The sequence below is a fragment of the Protopterus annectens genome, chromosome 6.part0 (assembly GCF_019279795.1).
Source record: "Protopterus annectens isolate FY-2018-M chromosome 6.part0, PAN1.0, whole genome shotgun sequence".
Classification (NCBI taxonomy): Eukaryota; Metazoa; Chordata; order Ceratodontiformes; family Protopteridae; genus Protopterus; species Protopterus annectens.
The window spans coordinates 1,328,528,316-1,328,553,619 of record NC_056737.1 but is presented as its reverse complement, the minus strand read 5'-3'; positions in this window follow the sequence as shown (position 1 = coordinate 1,328,553,619).

Genomic DNA, 25,304 nt, shown 5'->3' with positions numbered 1-25,304 from the left:
GGTTTGCTCCAGGTTTTCCGTGTTCTTCCCTGGTGGGATATAGATTCCTATTAGATTAATGGATTTCTGAGGATTTAGGCATATCTTAAGGGCAATGAGTTCTATATTGGAGACTTTGGGAGGTTGAAGTGGATTCCTTATAACATTCAAGGTATTCCTGAACATAACAGCTATACCCCCGCCCTTTCTATTTATCCGATCAGTCCTGAGAATGTTGTACCCGGGTGAAAGAATCTCTTCATCCTTAGTGGAAGGTTTTAGCCATGTTTCAGATAGACACAGGATGTCGGGAGTAAGAGTGGCTAACAAGGCATGTAGGTTATGAACCTTGTTGTTAATACTTCTGATATTAAGATGAAGTATAAGTAAGGAATCTGAAGAATTTCGGGCTATTTTAGGGGGGTTCGGGTCTAAGACTGTGGGTGGACCTGGGTTGGGATGAATATCACCGTCTATGATAAGGGATTTTTTCAGATGATCTATAAATCTTAGTAGTTTGCTTAGGGTTTTAAGATTAGCATTAGGATTCGTTATCTTTGGATAACGGAGGATGAGAGGCACTAATTTGGAGGATAATGTTTTGTCAGGATAGGGTAGAAATGAGGTAAGATTAGAGGAAAGATTTGGCTGGGTGCTAGTGTGTCCCGTGGGGAAAGGGATGCCTAGCAGAGTTTGGTTTTCATAGGTTGTTAAGAAATGAGCAATAAGAAGGAGTATAAATGTAAGAGGGGTAATAGTATTTGAAATTTTGGCCATAGTGCATAAAGGAGAAGAGGCAAGAGGGGGGAGGGATTATAAATTTAACGTAGTATTGAAGGAAGGCCCAGAAAGAGGGAGGAGTATTAAAAATTATGGGGGCGGACCTGATTGCTAGGGGGAAGGTGGGAGGGGCTGGCTATCCCTATAAATGTAGAGGTACTGGGGGCGGGTGGGATATGGGGGCAGGGTGGGGAGCGGAGCGAAGCCCGAGCGAAGCGAGGGCGAAGCGGAGCGGGGAATAAACCACCAGGAGTTCCCAGGGTCTAAAAGCCAGATTGTAGTGAGTTTCTAGGCTTGTGAATATAGTATTTGCTGTAGCCAGTGAGACTGGTATAGTTTTCTGAGAATACAGCTTGAGCTCTGTTGTTTGGCCTTAACAATAGTCTGTAAAACTGATATAATTTTATGGGAATACCTTTTTATATTATCAGTTCTTGTGAGGTTACTGTCAAGTTTCTGCCAGCTGGTCGCTATTCCTGGCTAGTACAGAGTTGTTAATGATAATAATCTTTTACCCTGTAAAACTTTTAGTGGATGACTTAGGTTTTTAAAGTATAAGAATTATTCTGTGCGTTCGCACCGGGTTGGCATTCAGTTAGATAGCGTTGTGAGTCTTGGGAACCACGCGTAGGATTAGGTAGAGAGAGGGACTGCCTGTAATGGAGTAAGGGAAGGAGACAGTTATTTTAGAGTCACAGCATTTACCTTACCCTTAGCATAGAGTTTACTACACAGGCACATCTAAATCAATGTTACACAGTTCAGTCGCCAACAATGTATAGTAGAGAGAAATCAGCATAAGACAGGGAATATGCAGTACAGAGTTCAGTTGGCAATGATTCTTAACAGTGTAGATAGGCTGAGGTATACCAGGCAGACTATCATAGTATCGCTGGTTTCCCGCCCAACCCTACTATCAAGTATTACATACGTTTAGATATTGTTGAGCTAGATTGCAACTCCCAAAATCAAGTTATACATTTGCAATAAGGCATAGGAGGTTAATTCCACATGTATAAGATTCAGAGACAAACACAAAAACCAGTCGCTACCCGACCTTCAAGCATAACATAAGTTTAGATATTGTTGTGCTAGTTTGCGACTCCCAAATATAAGTTATACATTGTCTACAAGGCATAGGAGGTTAAAATCAACAGTATTAGACTCAGAGACAAGCACAAAAACAAGTCGCTAAGAGGCGACAGCAAGAAGACGCTAAACCAGCTCAAATAACGCGTGCAATCACATTCAGTACTACTGTAAGCGTCTAATCACCCACAATCACGCTATCTGCAATATGAAAAGCATTAAGCTATCTGCATTAAGAAAACAAGCCCAAGCTACTGGCTGACCACAACATTACACATCCTGTACTCCATAGATTTCAGAAAGAAAAATCAGCAGGCTCACCCTCGGCACCAATTTCATTCTGGTTGCTCTATATATAAAGGCTCTCTGTACGCTGCTTCCACATAATGTCTGTATTAATGCCATAGTCAACCTCCACAGAGATTAGGTTCATAGGTAAGCACTAAGCTATCTGCCCGAGGGCATCTATAAGCCTAGCCAGAATGTGTTGGCTTTTGCCACCCCCTTAGATTAGTTCCCTGTGCCTCGGTTCAGCAGAGCCATTAGTTCCCTGTGCCTCTGTCCAGCAGAGCCACTGCAGTGATCCCCGGGGTAAATTTTCTGTTTCCCATCCACTTGTCAAGGTTTCTCTTGAAGAGTGTTAGTGAGGGGCTCTGCCTAATGTTGATTGGAATCCTGTTCCAAAGTACGGGGAGTCTCTGGGACAGGAATCTATCCCTCCAGCACGTCCTATTTATTGTTGTGGTGAGGTTTAGATCCCTAGAGCATGTGGCTCTCAGGGATTTGTTTTTTTTTAGGTGGAGCATGTCCATCAATTCTGGGTTGGACATGACCTTGTAAGTCAGGCAGAGATCACCTCTGAGTAAGCAGTATGCAACTGAGTACAGCTGGAGTTTCTTCAGTCGGGTTGTATAGGGCATATGTTTGAGGCCAGTAATCCTGTTGGTGAGGTACTTCTGTGGTCTTTCTAGCTGTTGCAGGTGTCTTGTAAGGTATATCCCAAATGGGGCATTGTACTCTATGATGGGTCTGATGAGTGACAAGTACAGGGGCACAATAACCTATTTTATTCTAGATGCGAACCCTTTTGTGATTAGGTGGGCCACATAGAAGGATTTTCTAACCACCTTGGCAATATGATTATCCAAGGGAAGATTACTATCTACTTGGGTCCCCAGATCCCTTATTACATTTTTTGTATTTAGGGGACTACCCCGTATGTGGTAGGTCACGGGCACTTTGTTTTTTCCAAAGGAGATGACTATGCACTTTTTGGCATTTAGCTTGAGGCCATGATTTTGACACCAGGTATCCGTCTCAGTGAGACCCTTCTGGAGGATGTCTGTATCAGCTGGAGAGTCAATTATGGCCCCCAGTTTGCAGTTGTCTGTGAACTTGGTAAGCCATAGTCCTCCTGTGCTTGCCTGTACCTCTGAGAAGTATATACCAAACAGGAGGGGGTCCCAGGACTGAGCCCTGGGGGACGCCACTTGTAACTGGTTTAGAGTCAGGCCTAGAGTCTGCAACTCTCACCGTGTGGGTTCTATCCGTGAGCCAGTTGACAACCCATCTCGTGACATAGGGGTTTATGTTCAGACTGGTGAGCTTGTCTATAATACCAGAATGGGGAATGGTGTGGCGAGGTCTAGGTAGGCTGTGTGGACCTCTTTTCCCTCATCTAAAGCCTTGGTAATTGTCTCAAAGAAGTCCACCAGGTTTAGGAGACATGATCTACCCTTAACAAAGCCAAACTGGGTAGGGTCCAATGTCTCTGTTAATGAATTCTATGATGATGTGCTCCATAGCCTTGCAGACCAGGCTAGTCAGGCTTATAGGGCGATAGTTCCCGGGGTCTGTTGTGGCTCCACTTTTGTGGAGCGGGATAACTGTTGCTGTGCACCACTCTATGGGTACGTAGCCTGTAGAGAGGCCGAGTTTGAACAGTGTGTTTAGGTGAGGGGTTAGTTCATATTGGAGCTCATGTAAGACACAGCCTGGGACATCTTCTGGTCCCATTGAAGCTGTATTTTTGGCTTTGGATAGGGCTGTTTTAACCTGTGTGTCAGTGATTGCCACGGCTGTACATTCTTTTGGTATGGTTATGGGCCCTTTAGGGGGTGTGAGGGGGGTGAAATTTTCACTAAACCTGTCTGCCAGAATTTTGGCAATATCAGTCAGTTAAGTGTATTTTGTGCCATTCTGCACTAACTCAGAGGAGATCTGAGAGTTTCCACTTAGGTTCTTGACATAGTTAAAGAATGCTTTGTGGTTATCTTTGGGGTCCTTGGCAATTTTTCTTTTGAAGCTAGCCTTCGATGATTTTATGAAGGATCGTAGTTTCTTGCTGATACTAATCAGGGATGTCTTTTCTTCTTGGGATTTTACTCTTTTCTGCACTAGTTTCCTCCTTCTATTGTATAGCTTGTTTATGGCAGGGGTCCACCAGACTGGTTTCCTTTTCTTGGAGGAGTGAGTCTTGGTTTTGCTTGGGATAGCATGATCCATGCATTCTTGCAGGTGCTCATAGAGTGCCTTTCTAAGGGATTCAGCAGCTTGGACAGCATTGTCCTTCCTCATGGGGGCTGTGAACCTTTCCACCTCGGTCTTAAGTAATGTGAAGTTTGCTTTTAAAAAGTTTTTCATGGTGGTTTCCTTGATTGGGGGTGGGGGCGGAATGTGGATATCCAGAGTGATTAGTCTATGGTCTGATCTAACCAGCGAGGGTTTGACCTCCGGTGTAGAACACCGGTCGCCCATGTTGGCGATGACCAGGTCCAATATGTTGTCACCTCTGGTGGGGGTGTTGACCAGTTGATCCAGGGCGTTCGAGTTTATAAATTCTAGGAAGTGTTGGGCAAGGGAGTTAGTACTTGAGTAGTTCTCCCAGTTAATGTTTGGGTAATTGAAATCACCCAATATTAGGGCGTTTGGTAGGGCCTTCATATTTCCAGTGTCTCCAGAAATGCGGAATGGGGGTCCTGGGTCATGGTGGGTGATCTGTAGCAAGCTACAATCTGAATTGTAGTTTTGCCCATTGTTAGTTGCACATGGATGATCTCTGAGGCATTGTGCTGTGCCACTAACCTGGAGGTGTTGGTATCCTTGATGAATATGGATAAACCCCCACCTTTTGTGTTTCGGTCCGGGTTCTGTGGCCGAAAAGTATGGTATGAGTTATAGCCTGGTAGTGCTGGGGTGCTCTCTGGAGCCTTAAACCAGGTTTCTGTTGCTGCACAGATATCAATGTTCTCCATACTGAGGAGTGCCTCAAGTGCATGCATTTTGAGGTTTAGACTTCTGGCGTTGAGTAGTATTACCCTATGTTTTTGATTACTTGTGCTATTTACGGTGGTGGGTTTGTCTTTTGAGCCTTGTCTAAAAAAGGCACTATGGGGGTGGCAAAAGCCTTGGCCAGTATTCAAAAGGCTAAGGGTGACAGGTGCAAGCCATCTCTTGCAAAGCAATGTGGCTTATCGAGCATGTCATCCCAGGTGGACAAATACTGGATCCCCTTTGAATGACACCAGAAACTTAGCCAATTGTTGAAATTGATCATTTTTTCTTTATACTGTGGCATCATTCTTGGTGAGGGCAGGAACTCACGGAAGAGACTCATTTACAAATTTTGTGGCAAAAATTGCCATTTCTCTGTTGTCTTTTTCTACCTCTCTTTGCTTTCAGACTGCCTTGCAGAAGGGCAACTTAGCCAGGAACTTGGTTGTTGTCTGTTGTTTAATCTGTACTTGAGAGCTTACAGGATCATCCATCTTGTGGTAGAAGGTCTTTACCTGTCTTCCTGAGTTGGGAAACACCTTAGGGAGCTGAAAGCATAGAAGTTATGTTTTCAAGCTTTTTTTCTCTGCTAAAAAATCAGGACAGTTTGTGTGGAGCTGCTCACTTCATAGCAGCAGTTAGCTGTGCCCTGCATAGTAGCAAATGTCTAGACAGTAAAATTTCCCTATAAGGTTAGGATTAGGTCTAAAACCTGTTACACAGCATGGCATTGTGTTAAATTATGCTTAGACCAGCTAGCTTGTGCATCAAATAGCACTACCATATCCTAGCACTAAACAATATCTTGCCCTTAACCCCAGAAACTAGTTTGCATATAGAATAGCACTACCATATCCTAGCACTATATAACATCTTAAACCCAGAAACTACTTTAGCAGACCCATCCTTAACCACAGAAACTACCCTAAGAAGCCCCTGTTAAGACTCATTTATTAATCCTAAACAGCCCACCCTGTTACAAAACTGGGCAACATCCTAATGTCTCTGTGGCCAGCTTGGCAGATTTGGGCATCCTAAGGCAATGTAGCAATTGTCTCATATTGTCAGACAACCAGTTAATCATTAAAGAAAATAACACAGAATGCAAGAGATGTAAATGCACAACTTTCTTGGGGCAAAAATCCCCACAAGTTTGAACAAATGAGGTTATCATGAATACCACAGTGCATCCCTCGCATATACTGCTCACCACACACACAGATTGTCTTATACTGAGGTGCTTTAAAGAAACCTTACCAAATCTGAAAGACCTCCAAAGCCATCTAACAGCAACACTTCTCTTCAGCAATCACTGAAACACACACCAGAAGAACACCAAACATCTCGCATAAGCCTACACCCAGTGGTCCCCCAAGAGCAAAGACCATAAGGAGCGCATATACTTTACCTAATATTCTTGTCATTGGGACTCCACTGTGTGACACACAGATGTCTCACTCACTAGGTTAGGCAAGTACAAGATAACAGTTAGTTGCCTATCTGGAGCCAGGATTCAACATTGCACACATGCTCAAGTCACTGCACCTCAGGTACCAACATGATTCTATCATAGTCCATGTGAGTGTAAATGACCGGAGACATGCCTCACTGGACAATATGAAAAGAGACACAATGGATCTCTTGGAATATAAGTCACAGACAGGTATTAGCCTTGCATTGAGAAGCATTTTACCTTCACCAAGGATAATGCCACAGTATGAACATAAAATGCTGGATTTTAACAATTGGCTTAATTTCTGGTGTCACTCCAAGTGATCTGATATCTGTTGGCGTGGGAGGACATGGTCAACAGACCACATTGCTTTGCCAAGGATGGACTGCAAATGTCCCCTCTAGGCTTTTGGATACTGGTTAAACTTTATCCTGCTATTTTAGAGCTTTTTTAGGCAATGCCAAAAAAAGACAAAACTGCCAATACAATGAAAAACTCTCCAAGCAGCCTTAAGGTGTTGCTGATGATGTTTGCAGCCTAAACAAAAAAACTTCACACCCTTCAAGCCCTTCTCACTCAGAGAATGTAGACATCTGTATCATGACCAAGACTTGGTTTAAAGCTGTTCAAAGTACTCTGACAGTGAAAGGCTACAGTGCCTTTCACACATTTAGACCAACAACAGCACAGAATGGGGCCAAAGGTGGAGGTGTCATGATCTACATTAGCAACAAATATACCTCAGTTGGTTAAACAGGATGATATCATAGATGCACAGGTTCATAGATTGGTACTAGGCTAACTGCCCTTGGGGGCCATTTTAAGCCTAGCCAATTATCTCATATGAGACTCAAACCCTGCATCTTATGTTTGTAAGGTAGAAACCTTAATCATTATGCCAACCTCCCACATCCATGTACAAAATCACCATAAATAAGCCTCCCCCCCCACAAACAGGTCACTATCCATGCCCTTAGAGTCTCAGAACTCATACCTGAACCTACTAGAGGTGCGCACGATCCAACCAAACTTCCTAATTACCCTTCTATAGCCTGGGAAATTTACACTGCCTCAACCTCACAGGCACAAAGCTTCCTGGATTTATTGAGACAAACATATTGGAACAGACAGTGCATGCTCCAAACAGAGGAACAAACATATTGTATCTGGTACTCACCAACATGGGAGAGTGATGCACCCCCCCCCCCATGTCACGTCCTCACTAGTGATGTCAGAACACAAAGCTGTCTCCTTTGAAGAAAAAAATCAACCTGGAAAACTCAGCTAAACGGGTAACAGCTAGGAAATATTCTAAGGCAAACTACATCCTATTACGTGACAGTTTGTCAAAATTCAAGGTTCCCCTTAACCCAGATCTCACAGCTTCCCATGTAGAATTATTCACAGAGTTTCTGTATAAATAGTTCAATGGCTGCACAGAGGCTGTTATTGTCTATCAGAAGTAAACCCAAAAACAAGCACTAAAAACAAACCCCACTGGTGGAATTTCACCCAAGTACAATCACAAGGCCTTCTTCAGCTATGCCCGGAACCTTAAAGGTAACACACACAGCAGTGTGCTGAACTGGTGGTGAATGGTACCACCTTCACCAGTCAGGGTGGCATAGCAAGGTTTACTATTGAAATTGCGAACGGCATTTGGGCGACAGTCGGATAGTCGAACGTATAAGGTCGTAAACAAGGATGTCGAAGACAAAATAATCAATCTAGGAACGGTTTTAACATGGGTCGAGGTAGGTGTTCAGTATTATTCCCTACTACAAACATCTTCCCTACCTCGACCCATGTTAAAACCGTTCCTAGATTGATTATTATGTCTTTGACATCCGTGTTTACGACCTTATACGTTCGACTATCCGACTGTCGCCCAAGTGCCGTTTGCAATTTCAATAGTAAACCGCATAGCAAATATACTGGCTGATAAATTTAGCTCAAATTTCACACCCCACTTCCCCTAGCTCCTCTGCTGAAATCCCCTCCAACATTCCACCAACTATTAATTGACCAGGTACTAGCAGCACTCGCTAATGCCAAGACCTCTGCTATGGGTTCCTGACAACATCCCCAGTTGCTTCTTGAGCAGTCTAAAACAACAACCATCATGACCACTTCAGCCACTCCACCACTACAGCTTCAAAACAGCCCATGTTTCAAGTGAATGGAGGACCTCAGCAGTCATTCCTCTCCACAAAAACAGATCATCATTTGACCCAGGAAACTACAGACCCATCAGTCTAACATGCCTAATATGCAAAGCCATGGAACAAATTATCATGGAAATGATAAACAAAGACATTGGCAAACTACAGATGCTGGATCCATCTCAGTTTGGCTTTGTTAAGGGGAAGTCATGCCTATTTAACCTGGTAGACTTCTTAAACAGAGTCACCAAGGTAATGGACAAGGATAAAACAGTGCATACTACGCATCTTGACTTGGCCAAGGGATTCAATACAATACCCCACTCAGGCATTGTTGACAAGCTCTCCAAGCTACGCATCAATCCCTACATAGCTCACTGGACTGCCGACTGATGCACAGAAAGGACCCAAGAAGTCAGCATTGGTGAGATAACCTCCACCAAGAGACCAGTCACCAGAAGAGTACCTCAGGGCTCTAAGCTGGATATGCTCCTGTTTGGAATCTACTTCTCAGACCATCAGTGCTGGTGTTTAAGGCCTTTGGCTCACCAAGTTCACAGATGACTGAAAACCTGGAGATTATGGATTCCCTCCAAGCCACCAACATCTTGCAAGAGGGTTTAATACAGACAAATGGCTGGTGCTAAAACCATAACATAAAACTCAATACCAAAAAAATATACTATAATACCCCTTAAGAAACTGTCAACTGAAGTTAATTACTTCATCGATAAAACACCTCCTAAAAGTTGACCCAGTAGTAAGTGATCTGGGAACATATGTAAACAGCAGTCTGGCCTTTGACCAACATATAGCCAAGATAGTAAGAAAATGATTCTATGTCACCCATCTTATAAGTACGGATATGGCATCCAGGTCCATGAAAGTTACAGCACCACTCTACTTGGCTCTTATCACACCTACTATTGAGTACAATGCCCCCTTTGGCATGTACCTAACCAGGCACTTGCAAGAGTTGGAACACTGTCTAGCAGTTGGCTTAGAGGATTAGGGAGATGCTAACGGGCTGATTCCTATAGTCCAGTGGTGCAAGGTTTGATTCTGTCAGCTTCCAATGCCCAATTGTGTGACTCTGAGCAAGTCACTTAACCATACACAGCTTCTGGGCGGAGTCTGAAAAAGGTCCATGGACATCAGTACTCTACACTGGAACATAAACAAACAAATAAATAAATAATAAATGCCCAAAAAAGGTTTCACACTAGGAGAATTCATGGTGTGAATACTCTATTCACACTGTCCTACACAGATTGCCTAAAGGTTCTGTCTCTTTATTCAGTCCCCTACGGGCTGCTGAGAAGAGAGCTTTGCTTTCTTATGGGGCTTCCTCATACCCAACCCTGATGGATCCACTGCACATGTGCAAAGCAAACAGCACCAGAAACTCTAGATTCAGGGATCTGAACTTTGCTTGTGACATAAACAGATGTGCCAAACAGACAGATGTGTGCCCCAAAGGATCCTTGCGCTATGGAATAGGCTCCCCATTGATGTAAAACAGAGGTCTTCCCTGATCCCTGTTCAAACAAAACCATTGCAAGTAGAAGGCAAATCATAAATTTACCCCAGGTCTGACTGTCAATAGGAAAAGTATTATCCTAACCCCCCCCCTCCCCAAGTCCCTTAGTTACCTCCGTACTGACATGCTTGCTGCCCTCTATACATGTCCATGGCACTTGACATCCAAATGGGTTTGGGGTGCACAGCTAGGCTTGTAAGGGCCCTAGCTGTCATTAGCCTAGTAACAACCAATGAACCTAAGAAAGGATATTTCTGAAGCTGGTTCTCAACCAAAGCCATTTTAAACTTGGAGGAAGGTAATGCAAACAGAATAAGAGCAGCCATGGCCACCAGCCTAGCCAAGATTGTGCGAGGTTTGTGAGATGCTTGAACTGTATACAACTCTGACTTCAAAAGAGGTATAACCTGCTACTTCCATTTTACTGATATTTTCTTTACATGGGAATCCTCTCTTGGCATGCTAAAATAATTCCTTAAATATAGTGAAAAATGTACAAATTTCTTTAAATTCACTACCCAAACAAACAGATGATATAATTCTACACATAACAGTTTATAAAAATGCAAATAATACAAGACTCTTCACTGACATCTTCTTCAAATTCACCAGAGTGAGCCAGTACCATCATAGTATCAGAATGCACCCACCATTCACCAAAAGAAACATAACCAAATATCATCCTTTGAAAATAGCCAGACTCAACACAGAATTCAGCAACCCAGTCCAGGATCTAGATAATTTGACCATACACTTTCTGTAAAGAGGCTACAGACTCCACAAGACTGAATATATATGGAATGTTAATCTTAACATAAAAGCACATGAACTGGAGGAAGCCCCGAGTTCCCCAAAAAGAAGTCTACAACAAGGAGTACTTATACAACCACCCAAATCCACACAAAGGAAGAAATCAATGTGACCTATACTACAAGTGGGAAAGTAATACAAACTTAATTTATAATAATGGAAGAATTGTCTCAGGCAACAGTTCAGTAAATGGCATTCTAGGAAGAGAACCCCTTTTTACCTACAAGACAATCAGAAACTTCAAATCAAGGCTTAAACACCCAAATGAAGGGTCAAAACTTGAATTCCCTACCACCACATGACATACGTAGTTGTGTCAACTGCAAATAGTTTATTAACTCTGATTGGTATTCTAGCAGCATCAAAAGGAGAACATACATTTCAAGGCGACACTCTGACTGAAGGATAACCATGGAGGTTTATCTGGCAAAATGCTTCAGTTATCCAGCTTTTTACATTGGAAAAACAACCAGAATCCTACAAAAAAGAATTTTTGAACACATATAATATCTTAACAAAAAAGCAAACTACAAAGCACTCTACAGACATCCACAACTATGTCCCAACTTTAGGAACTTGATGTTTCACATAGTGGAGTGAAAGTATGTGGAGAGCTTACTTGAACACAAAGAATTTCAGTGACTGTTCAGATTAAATGCATGTAACCCCCTCCACCAAAGCTCAATGAGAATATTTTAATCAAAAGTTATCTTGTGTCTTAGACCTCTGAAACATCAGGACTACTACTTTTAACTGTTCTGTTGGGAGTAACAAGTGCCTTGCCATAAGGACATATCTTACAGGACTACTGTCGTCCAACTAGCCTGGATTTACATGGATCACCTCAAGAAAAAATACACAGATCCAGTGGGTGAATTTCCATCTCAGACTCTCCTGGTAATGTACAGTGACACAGTATGGGGAAACAGGAGAAACATAATCAGTCCCACCCAGGAACTCTGGACACTTGGAGCACTCATCATGTACTGATTGATATTTTTAAGGTTATTTTTAGTTCTATTGCAGGATTCCCATAGGAATGCTTTCCTGGCCTACCCTACTACTGCTCAAGCAGCACTCTTGCTACCAGAATTTGCAGTAATGTAGCTAGGGTGGGATGAAGGGAATAGCCACCCTAGGTGCAAAGTGTTAGGCGTAGCAATTAGGAGATGCCAAATGATCAGTAGTGCACTATTGGTATTAATTTCTGTACCAGCACTTCTGAATGTTTCCCATTCAAAAACTTTTCCATAACAACTGCAACTAACATCTTTATACAACTCAGCATTACAAAGGAGTAAAACAATGTCTAACCTGAATAGTACTGCAGAACACTTAAAAACGGTGATAGTTTTCCAAACTAAGAATTGCTTGGTTACTCACAACACCTGAAACCACAAACTACAATAAATGAACAGTCTTCCAAAGTCAGAAAATTGGATACACGGACAACTACATCTAATATATTAATTAGGCAATTACACCATGCCCTCCACACAGGCCTACTCAAGTTCTGCAACCCTCATGAGAGTTCACGCTCTTGGCCACTTGATCTGATGAAGCCCTACACATGGTTGAAAGGGCAAAGCCTCTTCACCCTGCTCAATCCACGTAATTTTTTCCTTCACAAATTATTGTGCCAAAATCAGTTGCTATAACCCAGAGGTCCACTCCTTGCCCCCCCCCGCCACCTTCCAACTGACACAGATACATCCCTTATCACAACTTGACTGACAAGTGCATTACAGTTTTCAGCTTAGGGATGGAAAGTTATTTTGTTATGAAACAGATGAATTGTAACCTGAGCTTGGTATTGATCAACTAAGAAATACAGTTAAGAAACGCAGTTGTTACGCTGGCATGAACATTGATTTGTGGAGGTTTAAAGCTCTTAAAAACAATTTACTAGACAAAAGCGCATTTTACTTTAGTGGCTCAATAAAGTTTCCTTTCAGTTCATTAGATCGCTTGTGTTTTTTTTTTTTTCCATTTAATGATTCGACCACCTGAGGCTTATGGCACAGAATTTGGGGCTATCAGCTGTTTTTTTTGTTTCCCACCCTGATCCAACTCTAAAACAGTAATCCGATGAAGTCGTCAACACCACGTCTCCACAAAGCTCGGACAACCAAAGAATTAGAAACTTCAATTTATTCCGTGCACAAAAAGTAACAATGAACACAAAACGAGTGGTTAAGCGCTTTCGTCTGCTACACATCAGACTTCCTCAGAACCATGTTTACAATAATAACAGCCCTATTTAAACAAATTTTGGCGCCAGAGGGCACATGACCCCTTGTTGTTACTTAAAGCACCGTACTCCAAAGTAAACAAGTTCTAAATTGATTCAACATACATCCTTCAATACGAGCTAGTACATCTAATGTCCTTAATCAAAACCCTGGTTCTCATAAATTCATAAAAATAAAACATTAAAAACAATCCATACATTACTGTACATATTTAACAAACCTGAACACAATATGACACTGATAATCTGCAATAGTCATCCACACATCACTAAAACCTAAAACCTATCCCTAAGTGTGCTGCTGTAACTACACAAAGTACGATAGTTGACCAGTGACAATAAAATATATATATAATGGAGCCTTAAAATATTGCCCAAAAATAGTACCTGAAGGATGGTACCTAAAGGATACAAATGTGTGTGTGTGTAATAAAATGAAATATATTTATTTAGTATTTACACATCAAATATTTATACATCAATTGTTATCTATTATCTATGTTTAATAAATAAAAACATCGTATTTATTAAATGTACAGGTTTTAATATTTTAAACATATTTCAACACATTTTAGACATCCTGCCTCCCTTCTAGTTTATCGGGTCACTCATATTCTCTCATATTCCATCTTTTTCCTAGGAACCCTATTAACCCGCACTTCAATCCCTCTCTCTTTTTTCCTAGGAACCCTATTAACCTGTATCTCAAAATTTCCCTACTAAAAATTTTCCAACTAAATACTTTCCAACTACATATTCCATCACAAATACACTAGTTATTCATACCTCCATGGTACATCCCCTGATGTGTGTTATAATTTTTAGGAGTATATGCAGATCGACATTTTTATGTATGTTTTAACGTATTAACCTTTATGTATGTATCATTTTATTACACACACACACACAGTTGTATCCTTTAGGTACCATCCTTCAGGTACTATTTTTGGGCAATATTTTAAGGCTCCATTATATATATATTTTATTGTCACTGGTCAACTATCGTACTTTGTGTAGTTACAGCAGCACACTTAGGGATAGGTTTTAGGTTTTAGTGATGTGTGGATGACTATTGCAGATTATCAGTGTCATATTGTGTTCAGGTTTGTTAAATATGTACAGTAATGTATGGATTGTTTTTAATGTTTTATTTTTATGAATTTATGAGAACCAGGGTTTTGATTAAGGACATTAGATGTACTAGCTCGTATTGAAGGATGTATGTTGAATCAATTTAGAACTTGTTTACTTTGGAGTACGGTGCTTTAAGTAACAACAAGGGGTCATGTGCCCTCTGGCGCCAAAATTTGTTTAAATAGGGCTGTTATTATTGTAAACATGGTTCTGAGGAAGTCTGATGTGTAGCAGACGAAAGCGCTTAACCACTCGTTTTGTGTTCATTGTTACTTTTTGTGCACGGAATAAATTGAAGTTTCTAATTCTTTGGTTGTCCGAGCTTTGTGGAGACGTGGTGTTGACGACTTCATTGGATTACTGTTTTAGAGTTGGATCTACTACATTTTTTTCCTTGTCTTTAGGTTAGAAGATCGACAGCCGATATAAGCGACAACGGATTAGCGGGCGCCAGATGATAGACACTCGGAAGACCGACGCTACGGATGACAACGCCGACGCCAGGGATAGTGAGTTGGAAAGAAGGCTGTGTGAGTATGCTGTGGTGACGGACGTTAGGGTGCGAGTAAGGTAAGTGTGGATAGTGACAGTCTGTGGGGATAGGGGTGGGTTAAGTGAGTTAGGGTTAGGGCGCGGGTCAGGTAAGTGTGCGGTAGTGGTATTTTTTGGGTTAGGGCGCGGGTTAAGTGAGTTAGGGTTAGGCGGGTTATGTAAGTGTCGGTAGTGGTATTTTTTGGGTTAGGGGTGGGTTAAGTGAGTTAGGGTTAGGGCGCGGGTTAGCTGATTGTGCGATAGTGACGGACCTTAGGGTAAGGGTTTGGGTTAGGGTTGTACATAGTTGTGTGTGTGAGGTTTAGTGTGGGTTTGTGAGGATTTTGGTGTGCTTGTGTTTTGTGTGTGGTTTTTGGATAAGGGGATGTGTTTTGTTAGTTGATTGTTGTTATTGTGGTGTGTGCAGTGTATGGGGTTTCGTGTTTGTGGATCGTCGGTTACTTGTTTGTCGGGCATGTGAGGTGTCGTGTTTATGGTTTGTCGATAATGTGGTGTCGATGTTTCTGTTGTCGGTGAAAGTGGCAGTCGATCTTATGACCTAGAACCATATATATATATATGTGTATATATATATATATATATATATATATATATATATATATATATATACATATATATAGAACTATATGACAGGACTCATACAGCCTATCGCTCAACTATTACACCTCCTAAACATGTGAAAAGTTTAAGCACATAGTCTCTAATTAATGCCTATATCTGCTTTGCACCCACTGCATGAAGTGTCCTATATAAATTTTGCCATCTGAAAACTACTCATATGGAATGTTCCCATGTATATACTCTGTATTGCTTGAATAATATCTTTGATTTGAGAATGACTACTTATGTGCTGTTTTTTCACCAATTATATAAGCTGCCAAAAATACATACTAAATGTCTTTATTAATGTAAATTCTGTATTGTATGTGGAATGTCTTATATGTGGAACTTATCTCCCCAGGACTCCACTGAAAATGGGCACTTCTGGCCCAACTGGACCATTCCAGTAAACAAATGCAAATAACTAACTAAATTAAAAAAAAAAAAAAATATATATATATATATATATATATATATATATATACACATATACAAAAAATACATATATATATATATATATATATATATATATATATATATATATATATATATATATATATATATTCAAATATATAAATATATACAAAGATTTTATATATATATACATATATATATATATATATATATATATATATATATATATATATATACACACACACACACAAAAATATATATATATATGTTCAAAGATATAAATATATACAAAGATATACACATATATATATATATATATATATATATATATATACACACATATACAAAGATATATATATATGTACACAAAGATATATACACAGATGCATATATCACATATACATATATCAAAATGCACTCACTCGAGGCACTCTTTAAAATGGAGAACATTGACATATGTGCAGTGACAGAGACCTGGTTCAAGGCTCCTGAGAGTACCCCTGCATTACCAGGCTATAATTCTCATACCACACCTTTTGGCCACCTAACCTGGACCGAAACACTAAAGGTGGAGACATGTCCATATTCGTTAAAGTTATCCACACCTCCAGGCTAGTTGCTCAGCATAATGCATCTGAGATTATCCAAGTGCAACTAACTCTGGGCAAGACCGCAATCCAAATTGTACCTTGCTACAGATCAACCACCATGCCCCAGGATTCCCACTCCTCTTTTCTTGATGTACTGGAAAATATTAGGGTTCAACCAAACTCCCTAATAATAGGCGATTTCAACTATCCCACCATTAACTGGGAAAGCTACTCCTTCGCTCAACGCTTTCTGGAATTCATAAACTCCAATGCCCTGGATCAACTTATCCACACCCCCACCAGAGGCAACAATATCCTAGATATAGTCATTACCAATATGAGTGACCAGTGTTCCACACCTGAAGTCAATGCCTCATTGGTCTGATCCGACCATAAGCTAATTACCCTAGATAGCCACATCCTGCCTCCACCCCCCATTAAGGAAACCATGTTAAAAAATTTCTCAAAAGCCAACATCATGCTTCTTAAGACAGAAGTGGTGAACTTCATGATACCCATGCAGATGGACAATACAGTTATGACTACTGAATCCTACACAACTGCACTTTATAAGCACTTACATGAGTGCATGGATCGTGCTATCCCAAACAGAACCAAGATGCTCTCCTCCAGAAAAAGGAAGCCAATCTGGTGGTCCCCTGCCATAAACAAACTGTACAACAGAAGAAAGAAACTCTTGCAAAAGAGAGTAAAATGCCATGAGTGAAGGAGCTCCCTGGTCAGCCTCAGTAAGAAGCTGCGATCCCTGATAAAATCCTCCAAAGCTAGTTACGAAAACAAAATCGCCACTGATTCTAAAGACAACCACAAAGCATTCTATAGCTATGTCAAGAATCTCAATGGCAACACTCAGATCTGCTCTGAGTTACAGCACAATGGCACCAAATATACAGACCCAACTGATATTGCCAACATCCTGGCAGATAGGTTCAGTGCTAACTTTACCCCCCTCTCACCCCCTAAAGAGCCCATCTCTATACCAGAAGAATGCAAAGTTCCTGTAATCACGGCTGCACAGGTAAAAACCACACTCTCCAAAGCCAAGAACACAGCATCCCTGGGACCAGACAACATCCCAGGCTGCATTCTACATGAACTGCAGAATGAACTGGCACCCCACCTAAGTACCATGTTCAATCATAGCCTCACCTCAGGCTTTGTGCCTGCTGAATGGCGCACAGCAACGGTTATCCCACTCCACAAGGGGGGAGCCACCACAGACCCCGGGAACTACCGTGCCATTAGCCTGACGAGCCTGGTCTGCAAGGCCATGGAACGTATAATCACGGAACTTATAAACAAAGACATTGGTAATCTCCAAACTCTGGATCCCCACCCAGTTCGGGTTTGTAAAAGGCAAATCATGTCTCCTAAACCCGAAAAACTTCTTTGAAGCAGTCACCAAAGCCGTAGACAAAGGTAAGGTGGTTCACACAGCCTATCTAGATCTTGCCAAGGTTTTCGACACCATCCCCCACTCTGGACTTATAAACTCACTAAACTAGGTATAAATCCCTATGTCACAAGATGGGTTGCCAACTGGCTCACTAACAGAACCCACACTGTGAAAGTAGCAGACTCCAAATCCGACTTCAGACCAGTGACAAGTGGAGTACCACAGGGTTCAGTCCTGGGTCCTCTCCTGTTTGGTATCTACTTATCTGAAGTACTGGCTAACACAGAAGGTCTTTGGCTAATGAAGTTCGCAGATGACTGCAAACTATGCTGCAAACTAGGAGCTATAATCGAAACTCCTAACGATGTGGACATCCTACAAAAGGGCCTCACTGAGACAGATGCCTGGTGTCAAAGCCATGGCCTCAAGCTCAATGCCAAAAAGTGCATTGTCTTCCCCTTTGGTAAACACTCTGTACCCATGAACTACAGCATAGGCGGTAGTATACTTAACACCGAAAGTATGATTAGAGGCCTTGGGACACAGGTGGACAGTAGTCTCTCCTTTGATAATCACATCGCCACAGTAGTCAGGAAATCCTTCTACGTGGCACACCTCATCACAAAAGGTTTCTCATCCAGAAAAAAAGAGGTCATTGTTCCCCTCTACTCATCACTCATTAGACACATTATAGAGTACAATGCCCCTTTTGGTATGTACCTCACAAGACATCTACAACAACTGGAAAGGTCGCAGAAATACCTCACAAAGAGGATTACCATCCTCAAACAAAAGCCGTACGCAGACCGTCTCAAAAAACTCCAGCTATACTCTGTCACATATCGCTTACTCAGAGGTGATCTCTGCCTAACATACAAAGCTATGTCAAACCCAGAGCTGTTGGACATGCTCCACTTAAAGAAATCCCAATCCCTCCGAACTACATGCTCTAGGGACCTAAACCTTGTCACCACAATAAAAAAAACATGCCGGAGGGATAGATTCCTGTCCCAGAGACTTCCCACACTCTGGAATAAATTACCTAACTACCTGAGCTCCCCATTAACACTCTTCAATAAAAATCTTGACGATTGGATGGGAAATAGGAAATTCACCCCGGGGATCACCTCTGTGGCTCTGCTCAACAGTGGCACTGGAAAATAATTTTCTTGGGTGGCAAAAGCAAGGGTACCTTTTTGGCTGGGCTTGTAGAGGCCCCAGGGCTGATAGCCTAGTACCTACCTATGAACCTATATATATATATATATATAGATATATATATATATATATATATATATATATATATATATATACATATACATATACATATATACACACACACACACACACACACACACACACACACACACACACACACACACAAGATATATATATATATATATATATATATATATATATATATATATATATATATATATATATACACACACACACACACAAGATATATATATATATATATATATATATATATATATATATATATATATATATATATATATATACACACACACACACACACACACACACACACACACACACACATACACACACACACACATACACACACACACACACACACGGTTCCCCTTCACATGACTGAATTTTTGTAAACTCGTAATTCATAAGCCCAAGGCCAAAATCTCGAATTTACAAAAACTCGAAAATGGGAAGGTGAACTAAAAAAAAAAAAGACACCTTTCTAATGTTTTTGCAGGGGAGCTTTGCCACCCTGCACCCCCCACACCCCCCTACTTAAATATTCCTACTCTGAGAACGCACTACAGCGGAGGACAGGGAAATCTTCCAGTTTGCGCTATATGCGTAAGCACAAACCGGAAGAGTTCCCTGTCCTCCGCTATAGTGCGGTCACGGAGCATTTAGATTTAGCTGCGAGGATGCAGGGGGACCTTGCCCCTTGCAAAAAGGTAAGTGAACTCTTTTTTTTTAAGCCCTAAACTTCCCATTCACAATTTCAAGTGAATGGAAGTTCGAGATTCTGGGCTCGAGCTTATGGGTTTCGAGCTTCCATTCATTCGATCTTGTGAATGGGGAACCATATACACACACAAAGATATATATATATATATATATATATATATATATATATATATATATATATATATATATATATATACACACACACACACACACACACACACACACACATATATATAAATATATATATCTATATATATATCTATATATATATATATATATATATATATATATATATATATATATATATATAGTACTGTATTTCATTTATTTATTTGTGTTTTTCACTGAATATTAACTCAATTGAAGTTGTGGCTATCTCTCCACAGTTAGTTCCCCACCCACCCTCCTTGTTCTTGTTTTGGTGTTAATGTTGGTGGGTTTGAAACTGCCCGCCCCTCTTGTAAATTTGTATTTAGATACTCCTTTTGGGCCCATCTCATTTGCTCACTCAACTGAGTGCAGTGAGATCATATTCTGATTTCAGGCACTCCTACTGTGTACAAAGAGAGCATTTGGGAAGGACAACCCCTGTAGCCTCTTAATCTTGTGTATATATATATATATATATATATATATATATATATATATATATATTTTTTTTTTTTTTATTCAGCTGCTCTTACAAGCCGGTACGTAAAAATCAGCTGCCAATCATTAGCGGACCGGAGTTCCGCTGTGGCTACCCCTAACCGGGAAAAGCCGAAAGACGCAAACAAACAAATTCAGCTGCTCTTACTGTAACTGTCTTAGTTGCTCTTCTGCGTGCTGTTATTTGTTCAGTCGCTCTTACTCTGCACTTATTACTGCTTGTTAGTAGCCTTCTAATTTACTGCCTTCTGCACTTGTTTTTTAGTAATTTTTTTAATTTAATTGCATTTATTTGAACTGTATTTTCCGTAGTGTTGCTACACACTCGGGTGTGCTGGCCTGCACTACAATTTGAATTGTATTTACTGCTGTTTTAGCTGCTTTTCTGTAACAAAAAAAAGAATTCTAAGCTTGTTTCCTGCCTTTCCTGTAACTAGTCAAGTCCAGATACAGACTTGCTGTATCCAGGACTGTTGGTAAGCTTCTGAGCCCCCCAAGCCTTTCTGTGTTGGAGGGAAGCCTTCTAGCTTATCACTGGGAGTAATAAGCACTAGTTAGCCTATCTACCAAGGGAAGAGTGGGTTTTGGCCCTGAAATTGTAGTTCATTGGCCGTTTGGGCAGTTTTTCCATCTCGTTCTACTTTCTGGTTAAACGCCCGTTTTGCATTTGGTCCCTGCCTTTCCTTTATATGGTGTAGTCCAGGTACAGATTTGCTGTATCCAGGACTGTTGGTAAGCTTCTGAGTCCCCCAAGCCCTTCTGTGTTGGAGAGAAGCCTTCTAGCTTATCTGTGTGAGTGGTAAGCACTGGGTAACCTATCTACCACAGTAGGAGTGGTTCCTGGCACAGAAATTATAGTTTATTGGCCGTTTGGGAAGCTTTTCCATCTCTTTCAACCTTCTGATTTAAAAGTCTGTGTTTGCACATGTTTCCTGCCTTTCCTGTCACTAGTCTAGTCCAAGTACAGATTTGCTGCATCCAGGACTCTTTGTAAGCTTCTGAGCCCCCCCAAGCCTTTCCGTGTTGGAGGGAAGCCTTCTAGCTTATCAGTGGGAGTGGTAAGCATTAGGTAGTCTACCAACCACAAGAGGAGTGGTCTCTGGCCCAGAAATTGTAGCTATTGGCTGTTTGAGCAGTTTTTTTCCATCTCTTTCAACTTTCTGGTTTGAAAGCCGCACTTGTGCCTGTTTCCCACCTTTCCTATAACTAGCCTAGTCTGATTACAGAGTTGCTGTATCCAGGATTGTTAGTAAGCTTCTGAGCCCCCCCCCCAAGCCTTTCTGTGTTGGAGGGAAGCCTTCTAGCTTATCAGTGGGAGTGCTAAGCACTAGGTAGCCTATCATCCATGAGAAGAGTGTGTTTTGGTGAGAAATTGTAGTTTATTTGGCCGTTTGGGCAGTTTTCCACCTCTTTCAACTTGCTGGCTTAAAAGCCTACATTTGTACTTGTTCCCCACCTTTCCTGTAACTAGTTTAGTCCAGGTACAGATTTGCTGTATCCAGGACTCTTTGTAAGCTTCTGAGCCCCCCAAGCCTTTCTGTGTTGGAGGAAGCCTTCTAGCTTATCAGTGGGAGTGGTAAGCATTAAGTAGCCTATCTACCACAAGAGGAGTGGTTCCTGGCCCAGAAATTGCAGCTATTGGCTGTTTGGGCAGTTTTTTTTCCATCTCTTTAAACGTTCTGGTTTAAAAGCCACACTTACGCTTGTTTCCCACCTTTCCTGTAACTAGCCTAGTCCAGATACAGAGTTGCTGCATCCAGGACTGTTGGTAAGCTTCTGAGTCCAGCAAGCCTTTCTGTGTTGGAAGAAAGCCTTCCAGCTTATCAGTGGGAGTAGTAAGCACTAGGTAGCCTGTCTATCACGAGAGGAGAGGTTCTTGGCTCAGAAATTGTAGTTTATTGACCATTTGGACAGTTTGTTCATCTCTTTCAACTTTCTGGTTTAAAAGACCACATCTGTGCTTGTTTCCCATCTTTCCTGTAACTAACCTACTGGGTAGCACTAGAAAGCTTTAAACTGATACAAGCCTTCCAGCTTAGAAGAGAGACCTTGGAGTGATTAAGTATCAATTTTCTGTACTTAACTGTTTTCCACCTAAACACAGATTTTCCAGCATTTATTGTGATGTAAAAGCTTGTTTTTTTTCACATATTGTACTTATTTGACTGCCTGCACTTTTAAAAAGTTTTTTGTTTAAATAATTTGTTTAACTGTTGTAGGCTACACACTAAAGTGTGACAGCCTTTTCTGATCGTTTGTAGTCATTTAAAGCTGTTTTAAGTATATTTTTTACAGTTTTTGCCTTATCTTTTCAGAAAAAAAAAAATCCTTGTTTCCCGCTTTTCTAAGCTAGTATAGTCCAGTTTTCAGGTGCTGAATTCAGGGCTGTGATACTAGTTTCTGAGTTGCCCATACCTTACTTGGATAGAAGGAAGTTTCTCTGTTCATCTGTGAGAGAGGGAAGCTTTGAGCAACCTATCTGTCCCTGGAGTAGTGGTTCCAGCCCAGAAGTTAGTAGTTTATTGGCCATTTTGGGCTAATTTCTATCTCTTTCATTTCCCTTCTATAAAATCTGCGTTTGCACGGTTTTGCGCACTGGGCAGTGCCGGTTAGCTATGGTTAAATTATTCCCGGCTCCACTAAGTCTCCTCTTCAGTTTTTCCCTTGAAACTAGTCTAACTCTCAATCTAAGCACTCAAAAAGCATCTTACAGCCCAGCACTTGCTCAGACCTAATAGCAAGCACTAATATACCCTGACACTGATTTCCCAGCAGGGCAAAGCTCTTTATTCACCCCTCACCAACCAAGCGACTAAGCAGCTCACCCTACTATTCAGGCATGACCAAAGGGCAGCTTCAGGTGCACTCTCCAGTCCAGCTGGTGAATCTGGGTATCCTGAGGCAATGTTACAACTGCCTCATGTACACAGACAACCCTCTCCTCCTACCACAAAACACTAACATATGCAAGAGATGCAATTATACAGCCAAACTGGATGCTAAGCTGTCTCCACCCCAGAATGGAACAGGCAGTCAAGAGAAGAAGGTTAACACTTGCCCACACCTCCAGCCGCACACAGACCTACTAAAACAGCACTGGAAAAATACACAAAATCATACTCGGAGGCTCTAAATAAAAACCTGCAAAAGCATCAGAGACCTCCAAAGCAGACACCCAAACAACTTGCACTTCCCGTCACAAACCAGACAACACATAAAACACAAAATCAGTGTGCTGCACAATCACAGCCCTTAAAGCGAAATAACATACCTAACACACTAGTAATAGGTGACTCTATAGTCAGGCACACTGATGTCCCACTCACTAGTCTGGACAAGCAGAAGGTTACTGTTAGCTGCCTGTCGGGAGCCAGAATCCACCACATAACACAAGCACTCAGGTCACTCCAGAACAAGTACAAATATGACTCTGTCATTGTTCATGTTGGTGAGAATAACCTGAGACGTACTTCCCTGGACTACATGAAAAGAGACATGGAAGAGCTCTCTGATCATGCAGCCCAGGCTGGTATGACCCTGACCCTGAGTAGCATCCTGCCCTCACCAAGAATGATACCTCAGTATAAAGAAAAAATGATCAATTTCAACAATTGGCTAAGCTTCTGGTGTCATTCAAAGCAGATCCAGTATCTGTCAGCCTGGGACAACATGCTCGACAAGCCGCGTTGCTTCACAAGAAATGGCTTGCACCTGTCACCCCTAGGCTTTCGAATACTGGCCAAGGCTCTTGCTGCCCCCATAGTGCCTTTTTTAGGCAAGGCTCAAAAGTCAAACCCACCTGCGTAAACAGCACAAATAAAATAATGAGGGTTATGCTACTCAACGCCAGCAGTTTAAATCTCAAAATGCATGCGCTCAAAGTGCTCCTCAGTATGGAGAACTTCGACATCTGTGCAGTAACTGAAACCCGGTTCAGGGCTCCACAGAGTACCCCAGCACTACTGGCTACAACTCATACCAGACATTTCGGCCACAGAACATGGACTGAAACACAAAAGTAGGGGGTGTATCTATATTTATCAAGGATACCTACACCTCCAGGTTACTGGTGCAACATGATACCTCTGAGATCATCCATGTGCAACAAACATCGGGCAAATCTGCAATGCATTGTGGCCTGCTACAGATCACCCTCCATGACCCAGGACCACCACTTCACCTTTCTGGAGACACTGGAAAACATGAAAGTCCTACCGAACACCCTGATATTGGGCAATTTCAATTACCCTACCATTCACTGGGAAAACTACTCGTACAAATTCCCAGGCCCAGCGCTTCCTGGAATTCATGAACTCAAATGCCCTGGATCAGTTGTTAAACTCCCCTACCAGAGGTGAAAACATATTGGACCTGGTCATCACCAACATGGGCAACAGGTGTTCCACACTGGAGGTCAACCTGTCACTGGTTAGATCAGACCATAAACTAGTCACTCTGGATGTCCACATCCCACCACCACCCCCAACTAAGGAAACCACAGTAAAAAAACTTTTCTAAAGCAAACTTCACCTTACTTAAGACAGAGGTGGCAAGGTACACAGCCCCCATGCTAAAGGATAACACTGCCCAAGATGCAGAAACATTTACAAATGCACTCTCCAAGCACCTACAAGGATGCATGGCTCGAGCCAT